This window comes from Corythoichthys intestinalis, chromosome 19 (genome assembly GCF_030265065.1).
Source record: "Corythoichthys intestinalis isolate RoL2023-P3 chromosome 19, ASM3026506v1, whole genome shotgun sequence".
Classification (NCBI taxonomy): domain Eukaryota; kingdom Metazoa; phylum Chordata; class Actinopteri; order Syngnathiformes; family Syngnathidae; genus Corythoichthys; species Corythoichthys intestinalis.
This window is the reverse complement of record NC_080413.1, coordinates 28493699-28509641: the sequence shown is the minus strand read 5'-3', so window position 1 is coordinate 28509641 and position 15943 is coordinate 28493699. Positions and strand designations below refer to the sequence as shown.

Here is a 15943-nt window from a genome sequence, read left to right as displayed (position 1 = left end):
TGCCCATTTTTTGCTTTTGACCAAGAATCTACACTATTTTACATTCATATCTATGGAAATGCTGCGATATAAGCATTTATTTACAAGATTTTTTAACTTAAAAAGGTCTTTGTTTCATGACGGCTACCATGTTGGATTACACAATACGGTAACTTTTGCTTGAAATATTTACGTAAAATGAACGATAACTGCCAGTGTTTTGCCTTTAACCAAGAATCTAGATTGTTTTACGTTCATATCTATAGAAATTTAGTGATTTAAGCATTTACATAAAATAATTTTCAACTTAAAAAGCTCTTTGTTTTGTGACAGCCACCAAGTTGGATTTTGTATCTCTACACAATAGCGGAATTCAACCTAAATAAGCTGTGATAGTATAAAGAAAAATGCAAATTTGGCTTTTGTTGAGTAAAATTAACACTTGAGGAAAGCATGAAGAATCATCTTAAGTTTCTGATGTGAAAATTAAGTGATTTATTAGCTTTTGAAAAACCTACACTAAATTAAAAAAAAGATTAAGTTGCTATTTTGGGCAAAAAATTATATGTTAAATATTGCTATTGATCCTGAAAATATAGGTGATTATGTCTGCATTTGGTGATTTGTGTGCATCTCGCTTAAAATTTGAGAATTTTATATCCATTTTAAGTTTTGTTATACTGTACTTGTATCGAAAAATAATTACCGTAATTTCCCGAATATAAGGCGCACCCGTGTGTAATGCACACCCCAAATTTACTTGTAAAATCTGGGGAAAATTATTGTACCCGTTTATAACGCGCACCCTAATTTTAGCACCAATAAATAGAAGTATACAAGAAAACAGAGCTCGTGTACAGATACAGAGATGTCATTTTACTGACTGGTGAAACACAGCACAAGCATAGCACATTGGTAGTTCAAAACATTACCGTAAACTGACAATATTTACGGTAATAATATGATTTGACAACTTCTCCAACTTACCAGAATCTAGGAGAAAACAAAACAGATGTGACTTTTCTTTTAAAGGCTGCTGTATAACTTGCTCGTTTCCTCATGATGAATAAATGTTTCTTCCATGGATTGATACGGTAAAATGAAAGTGAGAACGTAAGTCGGAAATCCGTGAGAGGTCATCGTTGTGACCACGACAGTAATAGGAACAATTGTTATTTGGGATTGAGTTTCCCGAGGGGACAGATATAGTTGACGGACACAGGAAGTGTGTGTCCTTACATTTGTTATGGTCCGAATTGTGGAGCTGCAATAAACGTCGACTCAAATGAGTTCAAGAAACTAAATTCTGTGCTTTATGAAGAGTGAAAAAAGCAGAATTTAACACAGACGAAATCATTCGGCCGATTAGAGTGAAGTATTACCGAAACAAAATGGTGACGTCACGTACCGTAATGGTCGGCAACGGGTCGCCGCATACGTTTCTTCAACACAACGTGGCCGTGTCAATGAAAAAAAATCTGTTTATATATATATATGTAATACATATACATTTTTGTCTCCATCCATGTACCCGTTTATAATGCGCACCAAGAGTTTACAAGTTGATTTTGGGGGGAAAAAGTGTGCGTTATATTCGGGAAATTACGGTAATCAGGATTTTATTTGGGAACGCCTTTGAATTTTTTTTTTATGTCGCTGCTCATGGAGACTCATATGCAACAGGTTTTTGGTTTTAGGTCACTAGCGGCTTTGGTTTTGAAAATTTTAAAGTTTTTGAAAATAGACCCCCTACGGATCGGTCCCGAGCCCTGTGTCCTGTCAATTGATAGTGAAGTCTATGGCTCCACTCACAAAACGTATATGACATCAAAGGTGTTTAAATGACAGAATTAAGTCCGTGGGAGAGTCCGCCCAGCCAGAGGAGTGCTTAACTGTGTTTCTATTTCCTCCCTGCTGACCGCCAGAAGCGTTGCTGTAAGCTCAGAATGCTCTGGCGGTCATTCGGGATTCATAGAACCTTAGTTACCGACGTAACTTTTGATTCTCCTTTTCTTAGACACAAGGGAGAAAACAGCCATTACATTGCAAGTGGAAAATGAACGCTAGTATGACTTAGACAAGCTTATCTTTAGCATCTGCCATAAAAATGAGGTGCAGCTTTGAAAGGGCCTGTGTGGCTGAATCAACATTTGAGCAGCTTTGTTTAATCTGCACCCATTAGACCTTTACAATAGCATTCCGGAATGGATTATGTCTGATCTAAAGAGACTCCACTGTCATGGTTTAACAAACCTAAATCATTTTCTAATGAGGAAAAATGGTTTTGTTTTAGTCAGTCAATATTAAATAAAGGTGAGGTGTTGTTTTTTTTTTTTTTTTTTTTTTGTAGATTTCAAAATTGTCATACCGACCAGACATGTGCTGGAATTTTCATGCATACCCAGTGACATATTAATATGTTTTAAGGGCTAATGACCAACAGCTCTATCTGAGGAAGGAGAAGCAGTTGAAAGTGAGACAAGCAAAAGAAATAAAAGGGAGGGAGAAGAACATCCTTAAAGAAAACAAGTGTGACACTATATGCACACTGCAGTGTGACACCCAAAACACAGACAGGGTGCCCGACCTTCACAACCTTGAAAAAAATACATGCAAACACAAAGGAAAATCACTTTCTTTCTACAAAATGAATTACCAAGATCAAACACAATAAGCGTTTCAACCAGGCATAGAGCTTTCTGCATGCCCTGCTTTTCTTTTCACAAAAAGATGTGATAAATGAATCATAACTCTTTGATATTTTTCTTCTAACTGAATTCCACACAAGCTGTGCTTTATTTTAATAAAAATCCCATCTACTTGTTCTGCAATCAGGCAACAAATTTTATGCTGCATCTGTTGCAATATTAACGCTGTATTTTAGATGCTTTGAAGTAATGAATGTGTTCTGCTTATTTGTTCTGCATGTAGATCACTTCAAGAGCATCATCATAAAGGCAAACGTTGATATACACTGTAGTCAATACTGTTGGATTATTCGCAAGATGGTGGAACGGTGCTGTTTTGATCAAGACAGAATAGAAAGTGATGATGGCAAGTCTTAAATTCCAATTTAATTTCTAAATTAATTTCTAATTTAATCTGATTTTTGTTTAATTATGAACAAAACACTTTGAAATTGTTAAATGATGTGTTACTTTGCATGAGTTTTATCAGGACAGGGGGAAAATTGTCCCAATAGTAAATATCATATTGGATACGTCATGTCATGGGGAGTTGGGTCGTGTCTAGTGATGGGTCCGTGAGACCAAATGAAGCGTGTCGACACAGTGACACACTGTGTTGACACAGTGTGGCTACTGTGTCATTGAATACTGACACCTGCTGGACATAAAAAATCCCTACAGGCAACCCAGACTGATACTGAATGGCGTACCGCACGCAGAGTATTTTTAGACTGTGACGTCGCATCCTAAAGCGGAAGTAAAACCGAAGTCGGACATTATAGACCTGCCCTTGCATAGACGCAACGTAATTAGTGCTACTTTTCTCCGGTAATCTTTCAAAAACGAACATGCCGATCACGCATTGCTTTTTGGAACTTGTAAAAACGACTCTAAACATTACGACACATGAAGGATGTTTTCTTCATACGTTTCCGGAAACCAAAAACTTGGGAGGAAAAAATGTGAAGTATTATGGGATTAAGATGTGTTATCAATGAAAACATTAAAAGTGTTCGTTGGCTGTCACTGAGTAGCATTTGCGATCGCTACACAAAGCTAACTAAATTACCTCCAAGAACGGTAAGAGACGTAGGACAACCAGAGGATATATAAGAAAGACAGGGCTAATGGTAAAGGATAGCTTGTTGAAACAGGAGAATGTCATTGTCAGTCGCGTCGATAAAAAAGCTAAAGCTATGCTTAGGTCGGCTCTTTTTTTTCGTCTTTTTCAGCCTTCGACACTAAAGCCATCTCTTTAACTGAACATTTTTATGTTCTTCCACATCTTTGCAAGTGAATTTGGCACCAGGCACATCATTTTCAGAGAGAATTGGTAGGTTTAGCTCTGTAAACATCTCCTTCGTACACGATTTCCTTTCATTTCCTATGAGGGACAAACGGTGGCTTGTCCCGACTTAGCAATAGTAGCTAATATCAAGAATATTAATGAGCGGAAGTGACGTGTTGCTTGCGGTACGCCATTGATGACATACTGTAGCATGTAAAATCAAATCATTTAAGTCTTTTCATTCATATTGCATTATTCCATATCTTTAAATTATGTGAACATATATTATAATGTGAAAATGTATGTAATAATGAATGGGTGAATGAGGGTGCTTGTGGACTTTTTGTTCTGATAACATTTTATTCAAAAACATAGTTTTTATAGTTTAATGTTTAAAATTTAGTTGGTTCCTTTTTATTTGATTTTTTTTTTTTTTTAAACAAGCAATTTTACCTGCTGTGGACAACACACACTCGCAAGCCAGTTGAAAGAGGTTTGGATAAGATGTCCATTGGCTCCTCCAGTATTAAAGAAAATCTGCATTGCGTGCCATGTTCGGCTCAGCCATGCATCGTTGCACTTTTGCAATTTCATCTACAGTTGCATTGCCTCCTTGACTCCCCACTTCGTCATCTAAGTGCTACCATAGCCCGTCAGAAAAAAATTGAAGTGGACAAAAAAGCAATTATAGCTTAATTACCTATTTCTAATAAATTACCATAAACGCTACTGTGGGAAAGTAAAGGAATGGCTCTATACCTGTGTTTATCTTGGGATTATCAGAAACTTCATTCTTATGCTTCACCGTTGAGGAGATGGCTACTGTTTGTATATGACAGGTTGAAAGTACAAATGCGACATTTCATGTGCAAAAAAATAACGCCGCGCGCACGACGCGTCGAGGACGAATGGCGAGTGCGCTGACCGCTAAGCTAGCAGCCAACGCATACTCCTGAAGGCAGCGAAAGGGATATTTCCACGCACCGCCAAGGACGGACCCGCGTGGACCCTTTACACTAATAAACTAAGAGTTACCTTAAAATTCTATTTTGAATGGAAGATGACGAGTGTTTTTTCCCTGTGTCACGTCCATTTCCACAGCATGTAGACTACGAGGAAGTAACCGTGAGATGTGGATTGTCTCAGCAGCTCCATCGCGTTGACAGACGCGCTTCCTTTTGAACCAGTTTGCCGCGTCATTACTGTGTCGACACAGTTCAATGAGTTCCTGCATCGGTCACGTGATTTTCTTGTAGCGATACGCGCACTGACGCAGGGGTTGCTCCATGAGCTCGGCGCGCGCACCGGCGCATTAGTGTCACTGGACCCATCACTAGTCGTGTCATTTCCTGTTCGATTTTGAAGGCTTCACCCTCGTGTCTGTACACTTGGGCTGCGTTTCAATCGCGGTTTAAGTGAGCCCTCGCTCACTTGTATGGGGGGCCGTTAGGGACATAATTCAGGATTACCTTTCACACACACTTATCAAACGTTCTCACACACTCTATTGAAACATTTTCTGCGCACGTATAGATGTGAGATTCTCGCACGCATACATGTGATATTCACGCACACATACATACGAGACGCGTGCACGAATACATGTGAAATATTTTTTGCGCACGCATATATATGAAATCCTTGCACGCTTACATGTGAGACCCGCGCGCGCATATATATGAAATCCTTTCACGCTTACATGTGAGACCTGCGCGCGCATGTATATGAAATCCTTTCACGCTTACATGTGAGACCAGCGCGCGCGCATATATATGAAATCCTTTCACGCTTACATGTGAGACCAGCGCGCGCGCATATATATGAAATCCTTTCACGCGTACATGTGAGACCAGCGCGCGCGCATATATATGAAATCCTTTCACGCTTACATGTGAGACCAGCGCGCGCGCATATATATGAAATCCTTTCACGCTTACATGTGAGACCAGCGCGCGCGCATATATATGAAATCCTTTCACGCTTACATGTGAGACCAGCGCGCGCGCATATATATGAAATCCTTTCACGCTTACATGTGAGACACTCACGCACATGAATGTGAAATCTTTGCGCTTATACATGTGAGACACTTACGCGCATACATGTGGAATACTTTTTGCGCACGCACACATGTGAAACAATATTTTGGGTGCCATGTTTGTACTACATGTCGAATCCATTTTGACTGGGAGTGGATGGAAAGGAAGATCGGATGTCTAACACTGTCATTACCAGCCGTGAAGTTAAAGCTGGCAGTATTTTTATGCTCCTAAATGTTTCCCATTCAGGAACAGCTCTAACTGTCAACACGTTGCAAAAATGAAACCTGGGTGGCTCAGGGTGCGTCATTGAGATTCGGCGTCTGTTGTTGTACGGCTGGTGCTGCATTAACTTACCATCACTTCCAGCGAATGTCGACGGAACGCGGGTCCAGAGCATAGCTGCAATCAGCACGAAGTACCGCAAAATATTTGCATAAATATATAGAAATAATGTATATATATACACATACATATATACACACATACACTATACAGGGTGATGAAAAAAAGAATGGGCCAAAACCATTGCGGTAAATTGGGGGGGCAATAACTACATTGACACAAGTATTGTATATTTTTGTTTTTATTTCATGCTTTACAAGTGCTCAATGTGACCACCAGCAGCATCACGGACAATCAAGCTGATATGACTAAATTTGTTAACTTACTTGATAAAGAGACTTTCTTATCAAATTAACAATTTAATTAATCATTTCAGTCTATGTCAATGATTTTGAAAGGAATAAATGTGTGATTTTGGCACATTGTTTTTGAATCACCCTGCACATACACACATACATCATATGTACAAACATAAATTATATATACAAACATTCCTTATATATAATTATATTATGTACATATAATATGTGGTCAATAAACCTTACTGCGACATTTTATTCTTATACTTTAACACTGTCTTGCATCTGTGAATAAACACAATTTGCACTTCAGTCTACAAGGCATATATATTTGGCAATTGGAAACAAGGTGGGATGGTTTTTTTTATTTCAAAACAGTTCCAATGGACTTCTTCAAATCTGAAATTTTACCTTTTTCATCAGTCATATGCAAACTGATATTGACAATCAAACCACACTCGGTATAGTAGCTTAAGATCCATTTTTATATACATATTCAGTAACTTAAGTACTGTGGAGGGGGGGGACAAGTTAGTCCCTCACATGCCGTTTTACTGAATTCTCATCCCACATGCAAAACAAACATTATTTCTTTTACACATTTTAAACAACGAACCAACCACAACAATATTGCACTCAAACCAGTGTGGATAAAATAATGATTTGTTGTAGTGTGGGACATTTCCAACACCGTATATCCTGGTCTGCTCGCGTTGTCGTAGCGGAACTGTTGCCCCGATGCGAGGCTAGCTGCAAAGGCTACCCCAAGATGCATCGGCGTGCCCGGGCATCAGTCTCGGGGTTCCCGCGCAGCGTGCGAAAACTCTACCACCGAGCCACCAATACTTGCAATGGAAGACGGGCAGCACGCTGAAATGATTAATCACAGGGTACACAAAGAGACAGACGACCATTGGCACCCACATTCATACCGTCACTGAGTGGCAATTTATCCTGTGCTTCTCTTTGTCGATATCAGCAGGTAACCTGGACTCGTCCGGATACTGGCCTCCATTTAAATGTGCCAAAAGCCGGAGGAACAGTTGACGCCCACTTCAATTGTGTCATAAGCTACAATGTAGCTTATTGGTCAAACTAACGTCTTTTCCTCCACGACCTTAGAAAATAAAAGCAGGCAAATTAGGTTAAAGAGGAAAAAAGGTGATTATACAAAAATAAACAGGTCCATGACCCATATTTATATTATATATGTATTTATACTTTTAAGAATATTGCCAAACTTGACTGATCCTTCATACAAGTAAATACACTGCCAATGGGAAAACCCATTGGCAGTGTATCAAATACTTGTTCTCCCCACTGTATATATCCCTTCTGTCGCACTAACGTATTATTTGGAAAAGGCCCAATAATGAATCGTAATATGCAGCCCTTTTACACTGTCTACTAAAATACCGTGTACACTCATAACTGAGAACCTCACACAACTACACAAGTCTTTTTTTTTTTTCCGAAAGTAATGCTAAAAATAATAGAATTTTCCAAAAATTACATTTCGGTATAAAAAATGATAGAGAAATACACACTATTATTTCTAGATTCATTTAACAGTTTTATCCAGGAAAAAAATGATTGGAAAGATTTGGTGTTATACATTGCTGCACACTTTTTAAAAGATAATACATTTCCTATGAATATTCAGAAACATTTTCAAAAAGGTAAGGCCACTTAGAACCCCAGAGGTATTGATATGTTGGTGAAAAAAACAAAAACTTGTAAAGACATAACATGATTTTTTTTTTTTTTTTTTTTTTAAGGGTTGGAAAGGATATTTTTAACGTTTAATTTTTTAAAACCAAAGACAGAGACTTGTCACAGATAGCTTTGTTACAATGTAATAAAAAAAAAAAAAAGCAAGTCTGGTAGTTTTCAGATAAATTGCTATCGTTATTAATGCATGTGATAGAATATTTTATCCAAGCAATAATTTGCTCATCCCACTAGTAATTTCTTTTGCTTATGTGAACAAGAATTTTGTTTTGATGTTACTAAGTATGGAATAGTAATATACACAGGTTCAACTCAAGGAGCAAGGGCAGCTAGTAAGAAAATACAACAACAACATTTATTCAAAGTACTACAGAACTCACAAAATCATATAATCCCCAAAATATACACAAACTATCTAAATAAAAAATATTGAATTTGAACAGTCCCTTCAAAGTCTTTTGCTGCTGTGCCTCAATGTCTGTTGTACTATTCAGTGTATGTGTGTACTATCGGGATAGTGTGACTGTATATTGTGTGAAGAATTTTGTAGTGAAGGTGACCTTATCTGCTTTGGGTGATGCTCCAACAGTTGGCTGAAGTTGAAAAAAATTGGTCCTCAATCCCTCATTGAATCAGGCCGAATCCTCCTTGACATCAATTCTGTCTGTCAGATGTAGATCCAGCAATTAAAAACAAACAATCTGCATATCAAGAACTTAATTTTCAACCAACCATAGAATGTACAGCATGGCAAGTATAACCTACAATACTGGTCAAAATTGGTCGTTTCCCACATTTAACTATTTGTTCATGAATTATACAGTGACTGATACTAGCCCACCTATCGATAATACTTTCCAAAAATGCATCAACATACAACATTAACTTATTTGTATTTGAAAAAATAACATCTTACTATATTTCCAATTTCCTCCAATTGTTTTTTAGACAAAGAAAAGACACAATATCTTGTAACTCAACTCTACAGGAAAACGTGTCTATGACATATCCTCTTGCATAGTAGCATAAAGCATAGCAACTCACCAGACACTTGTATCACACAGAACTCAGATGTAATTCGCTGATTAGAGCAGTCTGGAACTCGTCTGCAACAAAATCAACCTTTTATGGTTTCGCGTACATGAAATCGAAATATGTTTTTTCGAAACCATTACCAGTTTTTCTTTGGTTTGAAAGAGGTCGCGCTAGCGTTAGCGTTTTCTCCATTAGCGTTCATAGCATCTTCATTTCCCAAAATGCAACGCTCATATACCTGGTTTTAGTGCAATGCAAGATCATATAATGCCATCTAGTGGACGTTTTAACTAACAGCAGTCATCAAAAATACAGTTTTAAATAAAAACCATAAACTATACCTTTATCAGTGTTCCAATTCATTATAGAATGTAGGCTAGTACTGAATGTGTGTGAATATGTAGTTCGATTTCATCCCTGCTGACCCTTATATCGATTATAATTTGATGTTGATGAGGCCGCACAATACTTTGGACTTCCTTACAATCTCAGCCAAGTAACATCTTGAAACATATTTATTCAGACAGGCTTTCTTCCTCATAATTCCATTATTCTTTTTAATTTAACATTGTTGTGGGTTTTATCTGTATGTGTGTATTTTAACTTATTTTTTACCTTTTACCTTGTACGGCAATCTTGAGTGTCCTGAAAGACACCTAAAAATAAAATGTAATATTATTGTTGTTGTTTTTTAATGCCACGTTTAAAACACACAATATAATTTATTCAATAATGCTAAAAAAATCTTAAACTTTATTTAGATCTATCTTTATCAAGCTTAAAATATATGTGCTAATGAAAATATCTTGCTTTCTTGATTATTCAACCATTCAATTTATTATAATTCAATGGCATGCATCAATGTGGATACTTATAATTACCCCCATACTTATAATTACCGAGACTTATGTCTGATAGCTTTTTAAGTCATACGTATCTGTACAGATGTTTTCACATGCATTTATACGAACGTTTGACCAAGGAATGTGAGATATTTTTCAGTCTTATGTGTGAGAGGTTATTCACTTGTGTGTATAAGAGGCTCTCAGTAATGAGACTGCACAGAATCTCACTTGTGTGTAGAAGAGCATCTCACAAATGACAGTGCACGGCATTTCAGTAGATAGTATACGAGGCATTTTATAGTAGGAAGCTGTACTGGTCCTTTTCAAAATAAAAGTATTTACGGCGGAAGCGATATATTTTTACTTGTATAAAGCATCATTCAAGCTTGGCAACATTCTTAATAGAATAAATACATATATATCATCTAAATATGTGTCGTGGACCTTTTTTTGGTGTGTAAAATCACCCTTTTCCTATTTAACATAATGTGCCTGCTTTTATTTTGTAAAATCGTGAGGGGGTGACGTTAGTTTGACCAATAAGCTACATTGTAGCTTCTGACGCAATTGACGTGGGCGTCGACTGTTCCTCCGGTGTTTGGCCCAGTGAAATGGAGGCCTCGGGACGCTATTGTGGACGAATCCAGGTTTCTTATCGATTTCGACCAAGGAAGCGCGGGATGAATTGTCACTCAATGACGGTATGAATACGATGTGGGTGCCAATGCTCGTCTGTTTCTTTGTGTTCCCTTTGATTATTCATTTCAGCGTGCCGCCCGTCTTCCATTGCAAGTATTGGTGGCTCGGTGGTATAGTTCTCGCACGCCGCGCGGGCACTCCGAGACAGATGCCCGGGCACGCCGATGTATCCTGGGGTAGCCTTTGCAGCTAGCCTAGCATCGTGGAACCAGTTCTTCAACGACAACGCGAGCAGACCTGGATATACGGTGTTGGAAATGTCCCACACAACAACAAATAATTTTTATTATATTTATTTATACCACACTGGTTTGAGCGCAGTATTGTTTTGGTTGGTTTGTTGTTTAAAATGTGTAAAAGAAATAATGTTTGTTTCGCTTCTGAGATGAGAATTCAGTAAACAACATGTGAGCTACTAACTTGCCCCATCCCCAGTACTTAAGTTAATGAGTATGTATATAAAAATGTATCTTTAACTTTAACTACTACACCGAGTATGGTTTGATAGTCAATATCAGTTTGCATATGATTGATGAAAAAGGTAAAATTTCAAATTTGAAGAAGTCCATTGGAACTGTATTTTGAAATATTAAAAAAAATAAAAGTGTTGCACCCCCCACCTCGTTTCCAATTGCCAAATAAATATGCCTTGGAGGCTGAAGTGCAAATTGTGTGTTTATTCACAGATGCAAGACAGTATTACAGTTTATGAATAAAATGTCGCAGTATAGTTTATTGACCGCATATTATGTGTACATAATTTTATATAGTGAATATGTATATAATATGTTTATATATATATATGATGTATGTGCAGGGTGATTAAAAATCAATGTGCCAAAATCATCACGCATTTATTCATTTCAAAATTATTGAAATAGACTGAAATTATTACATTTTTAATTAAATAAAGTACTTACTTTTTTTTTTTTTTTTTTACTTTAACAAGTAAGTAATCTTAACGAATTAAGTCATATCGGCTTGATTGTCTGTGATGCTGCTGGTGGTCACATTGAGCACTTGTAAAGCATGAAATAAAAACAAAAATATACAATACTTGTGTCAATGTAGTTATTGCCCCCCCAATTTACCACAATGGTTTTGGCCCATTCTTTTTTTCATCACCCTGTATAGTGTATGTGTGTATATATGTATGTGTATATATATACATTATTTCTATATATTTATGCAAATATTTTGCGGTACTTCGTGCTGATTGCAGCTATGCTCTGGACCCACGTTCCGTCGACATTCGCTGGAAGTGATGGTAAGTTAATGCAGCGCCAGCCGTACAACAACAGACGCCGAATCTCAATGACGCACCCTGAGCCACCTAGGTTTCATTTTTGCAACGTGTTGACAGTTAGAGCTGTTTCTGAATGGGAAACATTTAGGAGCATAAAAATACTGCCAGCTTTAACTTCACGGCTGGTAATGACAGTGTTAGACATCCGATCTTCCTTTCCATCCACTCCCAGTCAAAATGGATTCGACATGTAGTACAAACATGGCACCCAAAATATTGTTTCACATGTGTGCGTGCGCAAAAAGTATTCCACATGTATGCGCGTAAGTGTCTCACATGTATAAGCGCAAAGATTTCACATTCATGCGCGTGAGTGTCTCACATGTAAGCGTGAAAGGATTTCATATATATGCGCGCGCGCTGGTCTCACATGTAAGCGTGAAAGGATTTCATATATATGCGCGCGCGCTGGTCTCACATGTAAGCGTGAAAGGATTTCATATATATGCGCGCGCGCTGGTCTCACATGTAAGCGTGCAAGGATTTCATATATATGCGCGCGCGCTGGTCTCACATGTAAGCGTGAAAGGATTTCATATATATGCGTGCGCGCTGGTCTCACATGTAAGCGTGAAAGGATTTCATATACATGCGCGCGCAGGTCTCACATGTAAGCGTGAAAGGATTTCATATATATGCGCGCGCGCTGGTCTCACATGTAAGCGTGAAAGGATTTCATATATATGCGCGCGCGCTGGTCTCACATGTAAGCGTGAAAGGATTTCATATATATGCGCGCGCGCTGGTCTCACATGTAAGCGTGAAAGGATTTCATATACATGCGCGCGCAGGTCTCACATGTAAGCGTGAAAGATTTCATATATATGCGCGCGCGGGTCTCACATGTAAGCGTGCAAGGATTTCATACATATGCGTGCGCAAAAAATATTTCACATGTATTCGTGCACGCGTCTCATATGTATGTGTGCGTGAATATCACATGTATGCGTGCGAGAATCTCACATCTATACGTGCGCAGAAAATGTTTCAATAGAGTGTGTGAGAACGTTTGATAAGTGTGTGTGAAAGGTAATCCTGAATTATGTCCCTAACGGCCCCCCATACACTTGCCCTAGCCACCGCCCCCTGGGGGAATCCCTGCCGCCATATTAAGGGCCGTTCCAATTCCCAAAACAGCGAAGTGAACTTGGTGGGATGGACCCTCAGAGGGCTCAGTGATCGAGTGAAAAACGATGGTCACTCCGGAGCTCCCTGTATCCCACAATGCATTGCAATGGTGCATGGAAAATATGTCCATGCAGTGGTGATAATGAAGCTCAAACACCGTTGGCTGCTGTATATATCCCACCAAAGAAGAAGAAAATGAATTAAGCGGCCAGCACGGTGTTTGAATGCTATACCAAACTGCTTTTCGAATTGTAAAAATCATCATTGCTGTTAAAAAGTAAAAATGAAAAAAATTAGACTGTATGTGGCAGTTATGGCAAAATGTATGGAATCACAATAGTGCCAAAATAAAAAAAAAAACACATGTATGATAAATATAAAGAGAAATACATGAATAAATAATAACAAAATAACTTTTTTATTGACTTTCACTTTTGCCATAAAAAAAGGGGAACCATTTTTTTTCATTGTTTCTATTTCACTTATCTTTTCTATTTTGCTTTTAATGAAAGGAATGGTCTGTCAATCAAATGGCATTGGAGGGACTTAAACTAAACTTCAAATAGGTTAAATGCATTTAAACAACAAATTTGTCTACAAATTATAAGGTATCGACAAATAGCGTAAATAAAGAATTGCCCAAATAAAATTTGATACAAAACTAATAATTTGATAATTCCCAGGTACCGACGTATTGCATCAAGCGCGGAATACGTCTCCGGCTTATTGACATGAGTCGCCGTGCATTTTGTGCGATGTAAAATCCACAGGGGGTGGCCAGGCCTGGCCACGGCTCCCCCCAATAAATTTGTTGGCCACCCACGCGCTAGTGTAATGTTAGATTGTAGTAGCTGCGGAACTCAAAATGTTGACTAGACTATTATGGACTATGCACATTAACACAATATAATAGTGTACAAAATACAATATAACACAATCAACAAAATTATATCAGTAGGTGTGTCCTTAAGTCAATCTGATAGTTTTCTACTGGCCTGTTTACTACTACAACATAGTAAAAACCTAAAATTTTGGCTTTTATTTTTTGGTGTGCCACCTAACGGTTTTAAGTGGCCCCATTTGGCCACCCTGATGAAGAATTTCTGGAGGTGCCACTGATTTGGAATTTGCAGTATAGCGCTACTCCAAAACCTTGTGGTTGTTTCATGATTTTCTTGCCTGAGAGTGAACGAGGGCAGGTGTGTTCCATTTACGTCTTTCGCTCCCCCTCCGCCTACTTTCCCTCCGCCCTCCAAGTGGCCTCCGTGCGACGTCATAGCAAGTGCTCAGGGCAAGTGAGCGAGGGCAACTCAAACCGTGATTGGAACACAGCCTTGCTCTTCCTCTTGTCACCTAATCACCTATTGTTTCCACCTGTTCCCCATTACCTTTTGTGTATAAATAGTCTGCATCTCCCATGTCTTCTACCAAATTGTCTTAGTACCCATGTGATCACGCCAGCCAAGTTTTTGAGCAATCATAGTTTTTCTAGATATCATCCTCCATTTGGAGTGTTTGTGTTTGAATTTTTTTATCTTTGTTGTCTTGGCTTTTTCCTCCGTTTGGAGTGTTTTATGTTTGTACTTTTCCTCTTCCTCACATGCCAGCAGCATAAACTTTGTTTTCTTAATTAAGTTTATGTTGCCAGTACTCCGCAGCTGAGTCCGCCTCGTCATCTCAGCCTGACAGAATAAAAATCAGTGACGATTGCTTTAAGACTGCAAGGGAAGCTGAGATCTTCCCCCAAAATGTTTTTAAGCATTTCTGACTTTGAAGGTTAAAATAGCCCACTCTGTTCTGTGAGAGACCTGCACTGAGAATCACACCTGTTCCCGTTTTCCTGCTGGTGTGTGTGTGTGTGTGGGGGGGGGGGGGTTAATGTGTGTGATATGTTTACATAAGATGTTGCTGCTGTACAAGTGTACAGCTGTTCTTACTGTTGCATTTATTTTCAAGTTTTGATATTTTCTACAATATGCATTTATTTTTTTAGTTAATTGATAAAGAAGAATGGTAGTTACAGTGCCTTGCAAAAGTTTTCGGCCCCCTTGAATCTTGCAACCTTTCGCCACATTTCAGGCTTCAAACATAAAGATATGAAATTTAATTTTTTTGTAAAGAATCAACAACAAGTGGGACACAATTGTGAAGTGGAACAACATTCATTGGATAATTTAAACTTTTTTAACAAATAAAAAACTGAAAAGTGGGGCGTGCAATATTATTCGGCCCCTTTACTTTCAGTGCAGCAAACTCACTCCAGAAGTTCAGTGAGGATCTCTGAATGATCCAATGTTGTCATAAATGACCGATGATGATAAATAGAATCCACCTGTGTGTAATCAAGTCTCCGTATAAATGCACCTGCTCTGTGATAGTCTCAGGGTTCTGTTTAAAGTGCAGAGAGCATTATGAAAACCAAGGAACACACCAGGCAGGTCCGAGATACTGTTGTGGAGAAGTTTAAAGCCGGATTTGGATACAAAAAGATTTCCCAAGCTTTAAACATCTCAAGGAGCACTGTGCAAGCCATCATATTGAAATGGAAGGAGCATCAGACCA

The 15943-nt window shown here is 38.3% G+C and overlaps 1 long non-coding RNA gene across 2 annotated transcripts; it reads right to left on the bottom strand.

Annotated features, from left to right (window-relative positions):
* Positions 1-6352: 6352 nt before the first annotated feature.
* Positions 6353-11839, bottom strand: LOC130907190 (uncharacterized). Of its 2 annotated transcripts, XR_009061414.1 has the most exons (5): positions 9544-11839; positions 9413-9474; positions 8929-9032; positions 7570-7754; positions 6355-7507 (listed from the first exon to the last, which is right to left on the bottom strand). It is a non-coding gene; the product is annotated as an uncharacterized LOC130907190 (long non-coding RNA). The 2 variants fall into 2 exon arrangements; XR_009061413.1 differs by having other exon boundaries at positions 6353-7754.
* Between the last annotated feature and the right edge of the window lie 4104 nt (positions 11840-15943).